Raw genomic sequence first — 17,369 nt, 5'->3', positions numbered from 1 at the left:
TTAATTATACGAATGTTAACCGATAAAATTATTTTGTATTATATTATTAAGTATAGAGTTTTGTAGTAAATAGATTAGCTATCAATACATGAATTTAAATTTTCAATTTAAAATTATTACTAAAGTTCTAGCGGACACACTCTCTAATGTGGCACCTTAAATCATCTCGCCTCAGCAGCAGGGCTTTGTGAAAGGCCGAGATATCAGTGATTGTATTTGCTTAGCTTCTGAGGCCGTTAATCTCCTTCCGCATCGATCCTTTGGAGGTAATTTGATGTTAGGAAAGCATTTGATACCTTGGATTGACGCTTTCTTCTTCATGTTCTTAGAGCCTTTGGTTTTACTGAAAAATTCGTCTCTTGTTATCAGCGAAATTATCTTTCTCAGTAAATGGTGCAGCTGCTGGCTTCTTTGGTTGTAAGAGAGGGGTCTGCCAAGGGGATCCCCTCTAGCCCTTGCTCTCTATTTAGCAGAAGAATATCATTGCTTGTCAGTGAAGATAAACTTCATACTATCATGGGATCCAATAGTATTTCCACTTCAAGCCAAGTCCTCATTGCTCATGACATTCTTGTATTTGGCAGAGGCATAAAGAGAAACTTACAAGCTCTTATGGATATGTTCAAAGCTTATGGCGAAGCTTCGAGCCAATTTGTTAATTCCTCCAAATGTCGTTTTTCTCACATCATTCTGGTAGCAGATTAAAATGCATCATGGACACTTAGGGTTTCTCCAAGGGTCCTCTTCCTTTCACTTATCTCGGTGTCCCCCTCTTTAAAGGTCGACCTAAGCTTCTTTTTGCAACCAATAGTGGACAAGATCAGATAGAAGCTGAATTCGTGGAAAGGCTCTTTGCTTTCGTTCATGGGCAGGGTTGAATTGGTCAAATCCATTATCCATAGTATGCTTTTATACAACTTCCATGTTAATTATTCTTGGCCTCTCTCAACTCTTAAGATGCTGATATGTGGCTAAAGAATTTTATTTTGACAGGTTCCATTGATAAAAGAAAACTTGTTACAGTTTCTTGAAAGGGGGGGGGGGGGGGGGGGGGGGGGTCTTCGTATTCATTCTTTAAAAGTTATCAACAAAGCTGCCAATCTAAAGCTTACTTAGGTCTTTTTTTTTTTTTTTTTTTTTTGCTTCGGATGATCCTTGGGCAGTTTTCTGTAGATCCAGATTTTTGAAGAATGGTGTCCCTCGATCAAACTTCATACCTTCTTCTATTTGGCAAGGTCTTAACCAATTCACAGGAGTTGCTAAGGAGAATTCACTTTGGCAACCGGGAGATGTTGGAGATATATATGTATGTCTAAGATCCAATTCATCATGTTATCAATTTTAATAAAGAATTATTATATCTATTATTTTATTAAATTTTTAATTTGACAAGTCCTTGATTAAAATTATAGATTTGTTATCATGATAGAGATTATGATAATGAAAAATAAGTTTTTTATAATTTTAATTTAAATTGTTTTTGATCGTAAAATTATTGTGAATAGGACATCAATAATCCGGATAGATCAATATATATGTAATGACCTTTATTGAATAAAGATTAATAGATTTCATTTATTAAATTGCATATATAAATGATGTATATGTGGATGTCGTCGTTGAACTGACTCAATTAAAATTTTCTAATAGTTAAATTTATCATAAACTGCTAATAGAAAATTCTCAGGAAGAGATTTAATAGTTTTCTTTGACCTGAGATTGTCATAGTAATTAATAGATTATTTGTTATGTTTTGATTCGAGACACCTAATGCTTTAGAGCACTTGTTGAATGGATATTAGATATGATTAAAAATACATGTAGAATTAATGATTTATCAAGAAGGAATCCATCAACTCTTAGTAATGAATTTGAGCTTTATGAATAAAATTATGTCCTGATCAAGAAAATTAAATGAAAGAAGAAATGAGTTTCTTAAGTCATTATAAGTTAACTCAAAAGAGTTTGACAGTAATATCATACCCTAGAGTTAACAAAGAGCGTAAAAATGGAAAAAAAATTATTATATTATTCTTCTAATGATTCTTGAAAGTAAAACGCTACTTCATGCTATATGGATGTTAAGGAGTGTTGTTAGATGCCTACCTTAATTAATATATTAATTTGATTAATATATTAATATGATTAATATATTATCGGCTTAGTATTGAACCTATAAGGTCACACAAATGAGTGTTCTAATCTCTGTTACGGAAATTATTTTAATATTTGATGATTAATTAAATTAGAGGATTTAATGTGATCAAATGATTAATTAATTTCCTAAGTGAAATATTATTATATTTTTTGCTATCATTGAAAATATAAATAATTTGAAATAATTGGTGAAAGAAAAGGAACAAACGGGAGGATTTCATGTTTGGAATTTGGTTTGAAAAGCAGTTACATACAAGTTGGACTTGGTCAATTATTATTTCAAATTGCTAAATGGTTAGCAACAAAAAATAACAAGAAACAATATTTTAAAATGGCCTAAAAGATAAGATAGTTGTTTCGATTTTACCACAAATTTTTTTATCTTCGGCGTGTTATAAATACAGTCCTAGGTTGCACGTTGAAGAGATGTGAGATAACTTCTCTTCTCATTCTTTCATAGCACTAATTATTGTTTCACCTGTCAAAATTATCAACGAATAGAAATTAGTCTCGGTGTGGATATATGTGGAATTTTCACATTATCGAAGAAAAATTTTCATGCTTCAAAAGCTCATCAATAGGTACACATGTAATATGTTGTCCATTTAAATATAATTTAAATGCAAAATAGATCCATTTTTATTCTATTGTGTGTTTTGAACACTTTTTTTCCTTCAATTGATATCAGAGCAAGATTTTTTGTGTTTAAAATTATAATGTGAAATGTGTTTTTCCTTTAAAAGTGACTATGTTTTTACTTGGTGTCATCAAACATATTACAATTGTTGTGAAAAATATGTGTTTTTATTGAAACATGCCAAGATGCATAGTCATTATATTAGATATGTGATATCACTTGTTTTGGAGAAGATAGTCTGATCGGAAAATAAAGCAATGTGTGTGTGGTTTTTTGTTTTTGTTACAAAACCTTTCACAACTCCATATGTGATATGAAAAGGGTTAGAATGAATCTCAAACACAACAAGGCTTAAGATTGTCTCACTTATATTAATAAGAGATTGTGAATAGACAAACTTGAGGTAATGTATGAAAAATGTAGGTTCATTGGGTATCCCAAAAAAATTATGGGATATCGTTTAAACCAACCTTCTGATTATAAAATGTTTGTGACAAAAAGAGTTATATATATATATATATATATATATATATATATATATATATATATATATATATATATATTATTTTAGAAAGAAAATTCCTCGCAGTGGGGCTCTTACTTTGACTTACAGTGTTCGAGATAGAGAAAATGGGATTCTTAACTTTTTGGGAGGTTCGGGATTCATATATAAAGGGTACAAAAGTGCTAGTCTGGCAAGTGATAATCTTGATCTTATGAAGGGCTACAGTGGGAGCTGCTGGACGGGATGGTCTTAAATGCTTATGTTACATTATAATAGTATAGTACTAGTAAAAGGGAGTAAGCCAGTAAGGTGGGATATAGTATAGGTGTTTGCAAATGTGGGATATTTGCACTTGATGGGGATTACTATGTTGCCATAGCATTAATATAGTGTAATATGTGACTTTGTGCCTTTTTTCTTTGTATGGAGTTTGACATCCCTTATGCCTCTTATTATATAAATATATTTTATTTTGCTGACCTAAAAAAATGTATTATTCCATTTAAAGATGGATATAAAATAGTTAAATATGTCCTCAACACATAGAAACACATGTACAAAATACAAGCAAGTACAGGAAAAGAGGAATCACAACAGAGTTTCTTTCTTGCTTTCTTTTACTATTTCTGTCCTTAAATAGATTGTGTTTTATATTAATTATTTTTTATTCAAAATATTCTTAATTATTTTATGATTTTGAATTCGTATTCTTAGGATATTAGTTAAAAAATTAAAAATAGAAAGTATTTTTTTGGAGATCTTAGGAGAACATAAGAAAATCATGAACAGTATAATTTTATACTTCTCAATCAAAAATTCTTTTAGGCTTAGTTTGGCTGTGAGGAGAAAAAATAAGAGATGATAGGAAATAGGTGAGGAAAGAAAAGAAGAAAAATAACTAAAAAATAGGATGGAGAGGAAATGATTTGGTTGAGAAGAAATATAATAGAATAGAAAAAAAATATTTAAATTAAAGTTGTCTGATAGGTAAAAAAAAAAGTAAAAAAAAGAGAAATTAATATTAAACAATAATAATATATTATTATCATTGTTATTACTATATAAATAAAGTTTATTATTGTTATTAATTATTTTTATGATTTTTATTATTATTAATAAAACTAAAAGTACTAAACGTTCAAAAATAAAGAACAATTTGTCAGTTGCCAAAACAGAAGAAAAGCACGCAAGTGTCAGTATTTATGCTCTAATCTTCTCACTTTTGAGATAAATGAACAGTACTTCTATTTCTTCCCACTTCTTTGCATTCCAGTGCAATCAAATTGCACACGCTTTCTAAAATCTGCTCCAATCTGCATTCTTGCATGCTCGCACTCCAAATCTGCTCCCATCTGTACCAACCTAAAGATATTGGTTGATATTTATTTTATTGTATAATAAATATATTTTCTCTCCTATAATGATTAAAGAAGATCAACATATATTAATTAATTATATAAAAAGTAATTAATGGTAAAGAGAGATGAGGAGTCTCAATAATTTTAAAAAAGTAATGAAAATTACTAATAAATTTAATGTTAATAATTAATTTAACCAGCTTTCTTAAAAGATATTATGTTTTTATTAAAAGAGTATTATATTTAAGCAGACATTTCCATACTTCCTTCAGACTGAAATAAAAAAATTAACTCACACTATCAAGAAAATTAACATAATTTAATTTTGTTAGTCCTAATAAAAAAGTAAATTTATTTCCTAAAATACTCTTTACCTTAATTGTATAGGACAAAAAAAGAAAAAAATGTTAAAAATAAAACTTTGATTAAATAAAAAATATTTTAGAGATACTATTATTAAATATGAGAGAATTAGATAAAATTTACTTATATTTTTTTTCTTATATTTCAGTTTGGAGATAATAGTTAGTAATAGACAAAGGAGAGAAAAAGAAAAAATATTTGAAGCTTTCATGATTGCATGAAACTTATAAAGGCTTAAATACTTTAAATATAACTCATTTTAATTTTATTACCTAAACTTTATTTTTTTTTTTTTACTACCTAAATTTTTTTTATGTCTTGAGGCCACTTGTTCAACAAGCCCAACAAGTGGTATCAAAGCAGGATTCTTGCATCATCAAGAACTGTTTAAAATGAATTCATATGAGACCATACAAGATATGCAAAAGAGATTTACTCATATAGTTAATCATCTTGCATCATTGGGAAAAATATTTCCTAATGAAGATCTCATTAACAAAGTGCTGAGATGTTTAAGCAGGCAATGACAACCAAAAGTAACAGCAATTGCAGAATCAAGAGATCTCACTAATATGTCTCTTGCCACTCTTTTTGGAAAGCTTCAAGAACATGAAATAGAACTTATGAGACACCATCAACATGAAGAGAATGATAAAAAGAGGAAAGGAATAGTAGATTTTTTGTGACAAAGAGGACTCGAATGAAATAGAAGAAGATGATGATTTCAGATTTTTTGTGAAGAGATTCAATAAGTTTCTGAGAAACAAAAGAAATCAAAGAAAATTAAACATCAATTCAAAGAAGAAAGGAGAAGATTCCTCCTTAGCCCCAAAATGCTATGAATGCAATCAACCTGGGCACTTGAGATGTGATTGTCCTGTCCTTAAAAGAAGAATGGAAAAATCCGACAAGAGAAATTTCAAAGAAAAGAAATCGTACATCACTTGGGAAGACAATTTCATGGATTATTCAAGTGATTCAAAAAATAAAATCATAAATCTGGGTCTCATGGCGAAAGACTATGAAAACGGAGAAGAGTTGACACATTGATAGTGGTTGCTCCAAACATATGGCGGGAGATGCATCAAAGATTATTCATATTTCTCCCAAAGATAGTGAATATGTGATCTATGGAGACAACAAACAAAGGTAAAATTGTTGGAGTTGGAAAAATAGGTACGAATCCCTCTACCTCCATAAAAAAATGCTTTACTTATTGATGATCTTATGCATGGTTTATTAAGTATTCATCAATTATGTGATTAAGGTCACTTGTCCAACAAGTGGCATCAAATGATACCAAAAGGACACTTGTCTTCGATTGATTGCTTTTGATGATTGTGTTTGAGAGTTATGTTGATTGTCTTTGATGATTGCTTTTGATTGAGTTTTGACTACCTTGATGATTGTCTTTGAGAGTTTTGTTGATTATTGATTACTTTTGATGATTTTTTTTTATTGAGTTTTGATTGTCCTTGATGATTGTCTTTGAGAGTTATGTTGATTATTGATTACTTTTGATGATTGCTTTTTTATTATTATATATTTTGATTATTTATACTGAATATGTATTTTTGTGAGTGCAAAATAGTTAATTTTAAGACCTTTTGATATCATTTGATTCTCATACATTCAAACAAGCGGTAACATTTTCTTTTGGGCCAAGAAATGGTACTTTGAATGTTATGGCATGCTCTACTCTTTTAATTCATTATAAATTGCTTAATGCTATTCTTCTCTCTACTCATGATTTGTTTTTGATGTTGACAAATGGGGAGAGATAGATAACAGATGAGATAGTAAGGGGACTTATCTATTTTTTTTATGAGACAATTTTTTTTTATATACGAAATCTTCAACTATTTCATATAAGCAATCATTGCAAAATCAAGAGGGAGTAAACTATATAAATAGATATTCTTTTTTTTTACTCCTAACCTACAGATGATTGTCATCATTAAAAAGGGAGAGAATGTGAATCATGCAGGTTTCAGGTATGGATGATGCCGAAAAGAATTTGCTTGATAGTTATTCTCATCATCAAAAGGAGGAGAATGTGAATAAATCTGGTTTTGATGATGCTGAGAAGAATTCACTTGATAATGATTGTCATCATCAAAAGGCGGGAGATTATGAATGTATGAATACATGATTTTGACGATGTCAAAGAATAATCAAACAAGGTTGCTTTCAAGATTACTTCAACAAACATTCAAAGGTTAAGCATTGCTTCAAGATTAATACAAGGTTGCTTCAACAAACAATCATTGCTTCAAGATTCATTCAAGATCAGCTTTTGCCTCAAAACACATTGTTTCCAACATATCAAGGCACTGGCAATCGATTTACCAGGCAGTGTAATCGATTACCAGAAGACAAGTTTGCAAATCAGTTTCTTAAAAGGGTTTGATATTTGAATTTTGAAAGTTGTAATCGATTACCATTGATGTGTAATTGATTACCAACAATGGAACTCTTGAAATTCAATTTTGAAAAGTCATGACCCTTCAAAATATAATTGTGTAATCGATTCCCAGAAACCTGTAATCGATTACCAGTGAAGAATTTCATAAAAAGCTTTTTGAAAAGACACATATCTTTAAACCATTTTGAAAAGGCACGAATGACCTATATATATGTGTGTCTGACTTCAAAAAGCAAGAGAGAGATATTCTAAGAGAACTTCTTTGTCAAATGCTCTCTCAAGAACTCTTGGGCAAACACTTGCAAATCTATTAAGAGTTCATCCAAGAACATCAAATTGTATTATCCACTCTAAAGGAGAGAAATCTTTTTGTTCATCTCAGAAAGTAAGTTGTATTCAAGAGACTGGTTGTCTCTTGAATTGTGAGTTTTCTGAACACAAGGGAAAGGGATGCCTTGGGTGTTCAGAAGTTGTAAAAAGGATTTTTACAAAGTTAGTGAAAATCTCAAGTGGGTTGCTTGAGGACTGGACGTAGGCACAAGAAGTGGCCGAACCAGTATAAATCGAGTTTGCATTTCTCTCTTCCCTTATCTTATTTATTTTATTGCAATCAATTTTGTCTTGCACGCTTAAAGAACATTATTAAATTGATTATTGCTTCTTCTTCTGCATTCTGAGCCTGTCCTTTAAAAGGGGGGGGGGGTTAAAGTTTGTTAGTGAGAAATTTTGAAACTTAATTCACCCTCCTCTTAAGTTATTAAGGCCACTTGTTCAACAAGCCCAACAGGTTATAGAATGAGGCAATAGACATTATGGTCCCATCTGTTTGTGCTATCACATGGTGCTCCACACTCTTGTACTTACCATTGGCGATAACCTATTTTTTCACCAAGTAGTGTTTGATATGAGTAATTTTGTTGCATCTAAATTGTTTGTAAAAATGTCTACTAGGAGTTATTACAAGAGTCAACAATTTTTGAATACATGACAATTTATGATTGAACAAGACCATAAAAAACTTTTACATTATCAGTGTAGTCTAATGAAATAAATTTACCTCAAGCTGATCACCAATAGTAATGTTAACAACAATGGAATGGCACATTGGAGGCACATCAACCCACTGGCCATCTTTGAGAAGCTACTGTCCACTGACCTTGTCATCCTTGAAGAGAAGGATAATTCCATTGGCATCAGTGTAGGGATGAAGACCCTTCACCAGCTCTGGGTTAGGGCATGGAGGGTAGTTGGCAACCTTGGTGCCAAAAGTTGGTCCTCTTGATCCATAGAAAGCCTTCTTGAGGTACCCTTTCTTTAGGCCAAGATTAATTCTAACATAACAAGTCCAACAGCTACTAAGCTAGTTTCTCTAACCTTAAAGAAAAATCCTTCATCACCTTCCTGCACCATTACCTCATCTTAGAATCTTGAAAAAGAGATATACATAGTTGCTTGTAAGAAATAATGTTCAATCATAAGGACTTGTTCTTGTATCCATTTTGTCAAGTCAAAATCATGGTGCAAATTCTGTGTCTTTTCTTTAGGACTTTGTGCTAATTTGTATTTGTAAAATACTTCATGTCATCCACATGCAATATTGTGTTGTGTTATTATAAATGCTTTGTTTTATTGTAACCTGTACTCATCAATGAGATCAGGGATCTCTGAGATGTTTGATTTAGGGAGGTGACACAAGTGGAAGGTGTTCTCCTAGTCCATATCCTTGACCTCAGTTTGGACAACATCTAGACCTTTGCTTGCCACTAATTCCTTGAACCTTTCTTCCATAAATTTCCTGTAGTGCATTAATGCCATGATTCACCAGCTATAAGAATTTTGAAAGCAATCAAATAGTAAGAGACATTAAGTGTGTGTTATTTTTTCCGTTGGGGAAGTTCCAAATGTACGTTCAAGGAGAAAACAGTGCCCGACAACTTCTTGGCAACTAATTTGCTTTTGGAACAACTTGTTCAGTCAAAGTTTGGTTCCTACTTTCACCTTCGACCAATCTCTTCCAGTACAACTTATGTTTTTGTAATAATAAGGATTCCTAGAATTTGTCCCCATATTTTGTGGTTCTCTAGTGGTGTGAGTAGAAGGAATTATGTGCAAGGACTGTTCTGTTTTAGGAGATAGCATAATGTTCTGTTTTGGGATGTTCTCCACATAGTTTAATGTATTTTGAAGTTTTTATTGATGTTCCATTTGTTTAGCCTTTTAGGCTCTGTTTAAATTTCTCTATTTTGATGGATGCTTTATTGGATTGCGTAGTTGTATAGTCCGGGTCTTCGTATTTTTATAAGTTAACTTCATTTCTGCTCATGCTAAGACTTTAAACAATAGCAGAATTGGATATTTTTTATTTTCTTCTTTTTTTCTTTTGTGTTAAACTGAGGTTATTCATATGTGACTTGTTCATTTTTTCCTTGTAGTCCATATAATTTTGGTGTCAAGCTAGACTATAGCCCAACTTCCCCCTGATTTAGGTATGCATATTATTTATGTACACAAATCGTTCTTTTAACAACTAAAATAGTATGGAAGGCATATTGTTGAGTGTGGTCTGTTGTTGTTATTTTTTCTGTTTGATAATTTACAGTCCCAGTGCGTGTTACTCACCAAATCAACCCGGTTAGTCACCAACGACAAGCACCTAGGGCACTCCATAAACTAGTGACAATGATGAATAATAAAGCCATTAGATGAGGTAAACTAACAGCTTGTCTAAAGCGCAAATATATGGCTTATCTTATTCGATGGATCATTTATAATCTAAATAGATAAGAGGTACTGCAATTAAACATAGGTAAATCCAAAGAAGTGCAAGTCATAGAAGCAGAATTTAGCCAATTAACTTTGCTACTTATGAGATAATATCAAAGTCACAATGAAGTTGATTTGTTAATAAAAATGGGGAAGAAGAGATTCACGAATCCCTTTGATCAAACAAAACTTGATAAATGGCTTGAGATGTGTCCTCTCTCTATTCAACTTAAATTACTACTCTAGTTGTGTTAACCATGTTATTTTGAAAAGTATTCAAACCAATTTCATGGAATCTAGGGCATAACTGTTAAGACATTGAATTTTAGTAACCAAATTCAAGTTAAACCAATCACACTATTTTAGAATTATCCAAAATTAGCCCTCTAACTTAAATGATGATGATACATAAAATTAAACTGAAACTAACCAAGACCCGCATTTTTTTGTGATCTCGTACTTCAATCCAGATGCTCCCTGCCAGCCTCTACCAACAGGTTCCTCCCCCTTTAAAAATAGATTTAGCTTGGCATTTTCAGCTACCCCTTCCTCTTCATTCTTCTTTTTTGGCAGAGGACCTACTATAGAAACTCCATGACTATTAATATCAGGATTTGTGCTCACCCTCATTCCATTAGCATCACCATTCCCTTTTAACCCAACTTTGTTGTCACCATCACCAGCCAAAATGCGTACAAATGTTTAATAAAATATGTAGCTATTTAAATTTGTCAAGTCTCAACCTTTGATTTTCTAATCAATGGGTATAACTTTCACTTTAGTTTGCAAAGGAGTAAAATTAGAACAAGGCAATCTAGGTTTGACCCACAGAATTTGAGATGAGCAAGGGGAAAAGGAAAAACTAGCATCATTGATTTGAACAAGGGAAAGGTGGCACATTACCTATAAACATAAATTGTAGCAACAAGATTCAAAGGTATATACTAAATACTAAATACATATGCTAGTGAAATGGAAGGGAAAGCAAAAGAAAGTTACCTTTCACCAATGAATTGAACTTAAACCTTGTTGTTATAGATTCTAGCTCAGGAATGGTAATAGAATAACAGTTCATACGTTTCACCTGCAATGTAAAATATCAACTACTTCAAAATGAGAGTTGAGAGAAAATTATATAGAAGAGAAGTAATGAACACAAATATCACAAGTATCCTAATTATATGTTGCATTATCGTTTAAGATTAGTTTTCCTATTTCCTCATTATCTCTTAGGGTTGGTCACCATATTTGCTTCACTCATGATTTGTTTCCTATTTAGTTAACAATAGAATTAGTATAGATAAGGGTTAGTGCTGTAAGATATATCACATTATGAATATGTCATGGCAATCTTATACATCATAATATTCAACATAATATTATTTAGTTTCCCTTCTCTTCTTTTTATTGACTAAAACCCTATGATTTCAACAAGATATCAATACGATACCATCTTTTGTGGCCTGTCATGTGACACTACTCAATTGTTAAGTTCCCTTAACTACTTTATTTTCATTCGAGGACCTTTGTAGGTTGAGATTTGGTCTTTATTTGGTTTGGCTTTTGAACCTACCTAAATTAGTGCGAAGACACTAAAGTCAATATAGAACATACTTTCATCTCACTTCAAATGGGATAAAGCATTAATGTAACCAACCTTTTAATCCTATTTCAACACTAAATTTCAAATCATACTCACAAGTAGACAATAATGTTTGTATATCCTATGGACAATGTAGTGTGTATAGTTCCTTTTTTGAAAGTTCAAAACAGAAGTAAAAAATCAATGACTGGAAGTAACATTAGTGGCCTCACCACCACTTATGGCCATGGCAAAAACATTTCACTACTTATTGTCTCCACATGCAGCTGGTCCCATGAATGCACATTGTTTTGCTAATTGTACCATGGTAGACACTGCAACAAAAAAGTAGGGTATTCTAACTTTGCGCATGGTATCAATATAGTTCAACTGTATGATTTCATGTCGAAACAAGTTTAAAAACTCAATTGAAACCATTAAGTACTGTAAACTCAATTGGATTTGCAGTGGTACTAGTATTAGAACTACTACTTTCATCATTAGAAGGTGAATTGCCAATAGGAGGTTAACTGCCATTAGAATTATCACCTGAAAGAAATTGACAAGGAGAAAAATTCTCAACATAGAAAATTGCCAACATAAATAGTAGGAGAATGAAATTGTGAAGAAGGAATTCAAGGATTGGGTTTGAGAGAAAAATGAGTAGATGATGAAGGAGTAGTAGAAGAGACGAATGAAGACTTAAACAAATTAGTATATGGAAATCTGATTTCATTAAACACAACATATTTGGAAATAAACATTTTTGTTGAAGATAAAAGACACTTGCAACCTTTGTGAGAAGTAGAGTATACTAGAAAGAGACATTCTTGTGACCTGTAAGTGAGGGATTATTTCAATTGAGTTACCCTTTTAGCAAGTTGTGCTATAGTTCTTAATTTAATAACCTACAAAGCAGTAGTGGTATGCCTATCTCTAAAGTTAAAGTAGTGGTATGCCACCCCCTTGAATGCAAACCTTTCTACAAAACATGGCTGTCAAAGTGTACCCAGAAACAAGTCAAAGTTATATTTTAATCCCAAAAGTTGCACAACAGAAAGAAAATGTCCTTATTATTTCAGTGTAATCAATACTCTCACCAACACCAATACAAAACCATGCATCACTACATTTGTAGACAATATAACATGAACAACTACATTTCATTCTATTCAAAATGACTGCTTGAGTTTCTCACCTACTCAATCTCCTATTATTGGTGTAGGTACTACTATTTCAGTGGCATAGGAAGTTAAGGTGCTTTTTTCTTGTTGTTTCTTGAGTGAAGATAAAGTGATACAATTTGAAATTGCCATCACCACCCTTATATTTAACATTACAAGCATCTTTGGAGGTATGTATCTCGTTCTCACACATTATTGGAAATTACATTTTTTGTTCATATATGAGTATTCTTTAATACTATAATTATGTGCATTATGAGCGAACCTTATTTTCCCGTTCAAGATTCAATACATTGATTAATACGGACAGTTTGGATTAATTATTGTATTGAATCTTGAATTGTTCGTTCGGATAGTTTGGGAACACTAATTTTTTTTTACTTAATTCATAGTTATAGGTTAAGTATGTTGTGTTATATTTGATGAAATTTTGGTTTACTACATATTTCTTTGTTCTCCAGGTGCATACTTGATTGTGTTCCTTTCATGGGATTGCTTTCATTTTGTGTACTTGGAGACCAATGCGAAATGCTGCCGAAATTTCATCAAATTTAGCATAACGTACTTAACTTGTATATATGAATTAGGTAAAAAAGGGAGTTCCTGAATGGAATAGGACTCACCTTTATACGAAAAAAAGTGAGCTTTTCATGCATACGGGATAAGTAGCTAGTATCACAAAACACAAAACATGGATCAAAGTTGGACTAAAGTACCACACATAAGTGACAACTATCACAAGGGGGTTGAAGATTTCTTGCAGTTTACACAGCAAAATGCACCGGTATTAGCTGGAAAATATTTATGTCCATGTGTCAATTGTGTGAATGAGAGATGTCAGTCATTGAATGATATTAGATCCCATGTTATTTGTGACGGGTTTAGTCCGAGTTACACAAATTGGATATGGCATGGTGAATTGCCACATATGTTAACAACCCTCGACACTGACGCAGTTGATGTACAAATGGGAGATCGTATGGAAGAGATGATACGAGATCTTGGCCAAGAGTCTTTTCGGCAAGCTAATGCATCTTTTTATGAAAAATTACAAACAGATTCTAAGAAGCCATTGTATTTGGGATGCACAACCTTCACTCGATTATCGGCGGTGCTAGCTTCGGTGAACTTGAAAGTCAAATTTGGGTGGAATGACAAAAGTTTCACTGAGTTGCTTGTGTTATTGAAAAACGTGTTTCCTAATGATAACATGTTACCAAAGAGCCACTACGAGACGAAGAAGATATTATTTCCCGTGGGTATGGAGTACCAGAAAATTCATGCATGCCCTAATGATTGTATTCTATATAGAATCAGTTTGTGGAAATGCGCAAGTGCCCGACATGTGGGGTATCACGTTACAAAGTGAACGACACCGAATGCAATGATGATACAACCACAGATAACAGTCGTCCAACAAAGGTATGTTGGTATCTTCCAATAATACCAAGGTTTAAGAGATTGTTTGCTAGTGTAGACGATGCAAAAAACCTTAAATGGCATGTAGATGGCAGAATAATTGATGGCTTGCTGCGACATCCCGCTGATTCTCCATACTGGAAGACAATTGATAACTTGTATCCAGAGTTTGCAGAGGATCCAAGAAACCTAAGGCTTGCTCTTGCTTCAGACGGAATGAATCCATTTGGTAACTTGAGCACTAGCCATAGTTCATGGCTTGTTTTGCTAATGATTTACAACCTTCCTCCTTGGTTGTGCATGAAGCGAAAATACATTATGTTGTCTATGATGATAACGGGTCCAAGACAGCCAGGAAATGATATTGATATTTATCTTACTCCCTTGATTGAAGATTTGAGAAAATTATGGGTAGACGGGGTTGATGTGTATGATGGGAATGTTCAACAAACCTTCAGGTTTCGTGCAATGATATTTTGCACCATTAATGACTTTCCAGCTTATGGGAATTTGAGTGGATATAGTGTGAAAGGGCACCATGCATGTCCTATTTGTGAGAAAAAGACAAGTTACATCCAACTAAAACATGGAAAGAAGATAGTATATACAAGGAACCTAAGATTTTTTAGACCTTATCACCCGTATCGACGATTGAAGAAAGCATTTAATGGAACCCATGAGATTGAAAGTGCGCCTAAACCCTTACCTGAACACGAAGTTTATGATCGGGTGAAGGACATTGTAACTATCTTTGGTAAGACACAAAAAATGGATGTTGTGAAGAACATTTGGAAGAAAAGGTCAATATTCTTTTATCTTCCTTACTGTGCGATCTATATGTTCGACATTGTGTGGACGTTATGCATGTCGAGAAAAATATGTGTGATAGTTTAATTGGCACCCTGATTAACATTAAAGGCAAGACAAAGGATAGTTTAAAATGTCGTCAGGATTTGGTTGACATGGGTATACGAGACCAATTGCATTCAGTTTCACAAGGTGATCGGACGTATTTGCCCCCAGTATGTCACACAATGTCAACGACAAAGAATAAAATTTTTTGTAATTGTCTAAAAAATATGAAAGTCCCACAAGGATACTCTTTAAATATCAAGAGCCTTGTGTCAATAAATGAGTTGAAATTGGTTGGTTTGAAATCTCATGATTGTCACGTGTTAATGCAACAACTCTTGCCAGTGGCCATTCATGGTATATTGCCTGAAAAAGTTAGGCTTGCCATAACCCGCTTGTGTTTTTTCTTTAATGCTATCTGTAGCAAGGTTATTGACCCTAAACAGTTGGATAATTTGGAGAATGAGGCTTCCATCATCCTTTGTGAATTGGAAATGTATTTTCCACTGTCATTTTTTGACATCATGATTCACTTAATTGTTCATCTTGTGCGGGAGATTCGTTTGTGTGGGCTTGTCTTTCTATGTTGGATGTATCCGGTTGAGCGCTACATGAAGGTGTTGAAAGGATATACAAAGAATCAATATCGACCAGAAGCAAGCATTGTTGAAAGATACGTTGCAGAAGAAGCTATTGAGTTTTGTTCATAGTATATAAATATTGTTACACCAGTGGGGGTTCCTCAAACTTGTCATGACTCCATGATTCAAGGTAGGGGTACACAAGGATTCAATGTTGTAACCATTGATTGCCAACAACTATCACAAGATCATCTTTACGTATTAAATAACACAGCAGAGGTGATCCTCTACATAGATGCTCACAAACAACATGTCACAGATACTAACTGAAAAATGAACAAGATGAGGTTGTTGCAAGAGCACAATAGAACTTTCATCAACTGGTTTCGACAAACAATCTTCGCGGATGAAAATGCTTCCAAGACATTAAGATTGTTAGTTGTTGGTCCAAATCTCAATGTTCCAACTTGGAAGGGATATGATATCAATCACTATTCTTTTTACTCAAAGTCATAGGATGATAAAAGTAGCATGCAGAATAGTGGGATGAGTGTTGACAGTCATTCAGATCACTTTTGTAGTGCTTCTGATGACAATCTGATTAAAGCATCCATGCCTTACTATGGAGTCATTGAAGATATTTGGGAGCTTGATTACAATGAATTTAGAGTGTCTGTCTTCAAGTGTCAGTGGGTTAATGGAAATACCGAAGTACGTCAAGACAAAATGGAATTTACTTTAGTAAACCTTCAAAAGGTTGGTTACAACGATGACCCATTCATCATGGCAGCACAAGCTAGACAGATGTTTTACGTCCAAGATCTGTGCCAATCAACATGGTCAGTGGTTCTACAAGGGAAAACAACTTGTATCGGTGACCATATTGATGGTTCAACACCTGATGTCAGTGAGATGCCAACTTTCTCCTGACAAAATTCCTTTCATAAATGTTGAAGATCAGGAGGATAATGTACATGCAAATTGTAATGATCATGATGAGGGTTTATGAGAGACTATTCCTACGTAACTGGGTATGAACAAAGTAATGTATATTACATATCGCATAATTATAATTCATATATGTATTTGGATATTTACAACTTAATGCTTTTATTTTGTTTATATAACTCATTATATCCTAACTCAATTTGTTTGACTTGCACTGGCTCATGGCAACACCCCCAAGATCCCCTCAACATTCAGGTATTCCTTTGGAGGCTACGTCTAGGAGGACTAGACAATCCACTAGACTAAGAAGGTTGACTGTATGAAGCTTGGATCAGCCACGACCAATGGTTAATGTCAATCCTGCCATTGGGAGAGGATTAGACCCCCATAAAGAAAAGTTTCATAGTTATCTAGGTGTTGTAGTGCGATAAAAAATTCCTATTGTTCGCTCCAATTGGAATGTGGTCCCAAAATATTTAAAGAACCTAATATGGGATGACATTTTGGTAAGTGCATATTTAAGTTGACAATTGTATTCAATTTTCTTTAATTAGTTTGAAAATATGATCTTCACTAATTGTTACATAACAATTTC

General features: G+C 32.9%; 1 pseudogene; it reads right to left on the bottom strand.

Annotated features, from left to right (window-relative positions):
• Positions 1-8,202: 8,202 nt before the first annotated feature.
• Positions 8,203-9,260, bottom strand: LOC100810248 (1-aminocyclopropane-1-carboxylate oxidase-like; annotated as a pseudogene).
• Positions 9,261-17,369: the final 8,109 nt, after the last annotated feature.

Source organism: Glycine max, chromosome 5 (genome assembly GCF_000004515.6).
Source record: "Glycine max cultivar Williams 82 chromosome 5, Glycine_max_v4.0, whole genome shotgun sequence".
In the NCBI taxonomy this organism is placed as follows: domain Eukaryota; kingdom Viridiplantae; phylum Streptophyta; class Magnoliopsida; order Fabales; family Fabaceae; genus Glycine; species Glycine max.
The sequence above is the reverse complement of the archived record's forward strand: the minus strand, read 5'-3'. Positions and strand labels throughout refer to the sequence as shown.